The following is a 4,140-nucleotide window of genomic DNA, read 5'->3' as shown; positions in this document are numbered from 1 at the left end:
CAGCTGCGGGTGTAGCATCAGTCAGGTGTCAGACGAACATCTCGAAAACAGAGAGCGTTCACTCTGCTGTTGTCACTGCGGCTCAAACTCCCAACGACTCCGACACTTCCAGCAGCTGGCGGTCACTCTGAGTTCCTGCTGAGAAGACCTGTGCACGTGTTTTATAGAAGCCAAGGAAAGAGACACGATTTCACTTTTTAAAATGAAAGAGATAAAAGTCGGAAAGTGAAATCAGCCTGTCGAATCAAAATGTTCCACAGTCATAATCCACAGGACGTTTGTTGAGTTAAATACAGAATCCGCCAGACAGAGAAACGTCACCAAGAGTTCCTCAAAGTCTGGAGGACACCTGCAGGTGTCCGTGAAAATATAAATCCTCTTAACGTTTGTTTCACACGTCCACGCAACGTCTGTCCCTGTGTCTCTGACAGAGACACTGACAGATCAGTCTGCAAAACACACACTACTGCATTCTTGGTGGAGGCGGTCACGCCCAGACCTCACCCACTGCATTGTGTGTGTGTGTGTGTGTGTGTGTGTTTGTGTGTGTGTGTGTGTGTGTAGTGAGTGAGAGAGAGATAGAGAGAGAGAGACAGAGAGAGAGAAAGAGAGAGAGGCAGGTAACAGTCAATATAGGAAGCTTGTGTCAGGGGAACAAAGTGTTAAAGAAAATATAATTTGAAATTAAAAAAAATGAGAAAATATCTAATTAGTTAAAATGGAATAAACATCCGTGCAGCTCCTCTTCACATCTGACCATCAGGGTGTAGATCAACAGATTATAGACAATAACACATTTAAATTTTTTTCGGTTCTTCAGAACCAGTTTGACTGACTTGAACCTCGATCATTAGTGCTGTTACCTCAGCCTGCTCTCACAGAATCACACTCTGTAATCATCAGACACATGCAGGAGATCTGAGCCACGACAGAGGATCAGTGAGGAAATGATCAACTTTGCTTTTGGATCCGAACCGTGTGGGGGCAGTTTTTAAAGTTATAATCTGTAACTTTCCCACATTAAAATGTCTTAAAACACCTAGACCTATGTTCTACTTATGTTCCTACATTATCCCAAATGTTTCCATCAATTCTCCAACCAGAGAAACCAGAGGCAGAAGTTACAGACTGTGAGTCTAAACGGTGGGATGATTGATTTCTTTTGGATTACAGATAGTAGCATTTTTATGAAATTGTATCAGTTAAAAAATGTCTTTGATGTTTCTTTATTACTATAAAATTCCACAGTGCAACAAACACACATACATAGAGATGTACTGCTGTATTCTGAGGGCAAAGGTTGCAGCAGATGTTGACACAGTGTGGGTGCAGAGTCTACAGAAAGAGGGACATAGACAAAAACAGAAGTAAACAATTTTACAAGCTACTTTAAAGGTGATCTACAATGAGCTAATTCAGTAATTCAGTAAGGCAACACCAGAAAAACAGAGAGGAGAAACCTCACCTCCACCCTCCAGGCTCCAGCAGGAACAACGATGGCTGCTTTACATTCTGCTAATTATTCTTCTTCCCATAGAGACTTAGCTTTCCATTAGGCTAACGAGCCCGGCTCACACGTGACTAACATCCTCAACATTTTGAAGAAGACAGCAATTACTGAAGATGCATAGTGTTCCATAACGTGTAGGCATAATTAAGTAACAAGTTTAAAGAGAAACACATAACGCCTGATGACTGATGGTAATTACACCATTAGACAGATAGATAGTGTAATGTGTGACTGACAGAACATGATCGACTCGAGGAGCAATAAAAAGTAGCCAAAGTTTATGATTCGTTCATTATTCTGATTACACACGAGTGCTCGTTAGACATGTCCGGGTGTTAGAGGTGTAAGGAGATGAGAGAGATCATCATAACCTGGACTAGCAGCTGGGTGGTTGGTTCAGGTAAGGTCTGACTGACAGAATGACTGAGATTCAGTTTTAGAGAGGTTGAGTCGAAGGTGGCGTTCCTTCATCCACGTGGACTTTTACCAGTCAGTCAAACTGCAGAGTTTAGACTCGTTCTAGATCAGCGGTCTCCCACAGGTGGAGGTCACCCAAAGGTCCAGAGAATAGAGTCTGTACAAACCATGGATGTATAGATTAAACTTTAAGCAACACAACTTCACTCATTAAATCTGCTCCAGATAAAACTGAATCACGGCAGCGAACAGCTCACTCTCTCTCTCCTGTGTCTTTGTGTGTGCTCTGTTACTGCATGTGATGACATCACTCCTTATGGTTGTGTGTCCTCAGTCCGAACAGAGAGACAAACTGGACTGGCAGTGTTATTAGCGGGTTTAGCCATGTTTATTTGCAGTGGTGTTCTCATGTCTGTGTTCAGCTCTGACTGAATCATGACTCGCATTTTTGTCTCAAGTGAGTTTCACAAGTTTTGGATATTGATATTTGACGACTTTGTTATATGATCTTATTGATCTGATTTGGTTTGAAGATCATAATATAAGACATGAGGATCAGCTGATAAAATGCACAGTTATAGATTAAACACTGTAAAGGAGTTAGAAATTACTGACATTTATGTGTCAGTAATAATATTATACATATATAATATAATTGGGCTATTCTGCATAATGAGTATTTTTACTTCCTGTAAAATGTCTCTCTGAACACTTCCTCCTCCACTGTTGGGATCAACGCATTATTAGATGTTGGTGCTGAGGCAGACAGAGGAAAATCTTCATCCTGTAAGAACCATCGGCCTGGGAACCATGGAGAACGTGTTCCTGTTATCTCACCCTTACATCATCAGAGTGAGAGTTGATGTCTCTGTGCGTGTGCGTGTGCGCGTGCATGTGCGTGTGTGTGTTATGAAGCCAGGGAACATTCCAACACTCACCTGGCTGCTCCTGAGCAGAGTCAGGTGTCCCTTTGTCTTAATGTTAGCTTACCTTGGATAAACCATTATCTCTGCACCTGTCACATCAACAGTTAGCTTCATGTGCAGCCATGCAGATAATACACTGCAGGCAGTAGGTTACACTGTCCGGGGCTGATGGGCTAGATTCTTAAAAGAGCAAAAATTCTGCAGAACATGCATCTGCAGAACAGACAGACAGACAGACAGACAGACAGACAGACAGACAGACACGACAGACAGACAGACAGACAGAGCAGACACGATAGATAGATAGATAGATAATAGTGATATTATTAATAATCATATAATCATTTTACTGGAGTATTTTTTTTTTACTTACGACTTTTACTCTCTACACTTAAAAGACAAATATTTTATTTTGACTCAACTACATTTCTAGCATTTGCATTTTTGTCTACTAGCAATGTTTAGAAATTTTAGAAATAAAGAAAGATTCCTTGTGTTGATCATGACCAAACTTCATCACTGCCTAAAGAAGACAGAAATATGAAAGTTATGATTGAAGGTATATTTTTTGGTTTTAAATGCAGCAGTTAATGCAGCAAGGATATTCCTCTTGAATTCAACAAGTGCTTTCGTGTGTGTGTGTGCTGGGCTGCTCTTCACTTCACAGCAGCTTCATGTCGCCATCTAGTGGACTAATAGTGGAAGTACAGCAGCTGATGGCCGCTTCCTCTGCCTCACACTGCTGTCTGACTGCATTTAACTGATACTGATATGAAACAGAGAAGAAGAATCAGTGGAGGAGCAAGCTGATATTTTAACAGGAGAAATTATCAGTTGATGTGCAGATGAATGATTTGTGTTTCTCTCCACATGAAGGTAGAACGTGTGAGCTGTTGTGAACTCAGCAGCATGGATCAGTGTGAGGACAGAGAGGAGGGAGCCCCTCCCTCTAAAACCACTCTGTGTGGGGAACATGAGAGCCAGACCAGAGCTCAGAGGTAAGATGAGGATCTAACTAAGTTAATTGTTGTGTTTATTACAAGGTTGAACAAGTTTTTCATGAGTTTTCATCCAACATGCACATTTATCAGTTCTGTTTTTGTTTCAGGATCCAGCAGCAGAGACCAGACCAGACTGAATGGTTGTGATGTGGCTTAAATATGGAGACAACGTCTCCCATGTTCAGACAGTCTCTCCTGGAAGACGTTCATTGAGTTGACCCCAGTAGTTGAAAGAGACAGTAATAGTTTGTGTGAAGAATGAAAAAAGAGCTGAGAGAGAATTTCA

This window comes from Seriola dumerili, unplaced genomic scaffold (assembly GCF_002260705.1).
Source record: "Seriola dumerili isolate Sdu_G_001 unplaced genomic scaffold, Sdu_1.0 BDQW01000149.1, whole genome shotgun sequence".
Lineage (NCBI taxonomy): Eukaryota > Metazoa > Chordata > Actinopteri > Carangiformes > Carangidae > Seriola > Seriola dumerili.
Note: the sequence above shows the minus strand (reverse complement) of the source record.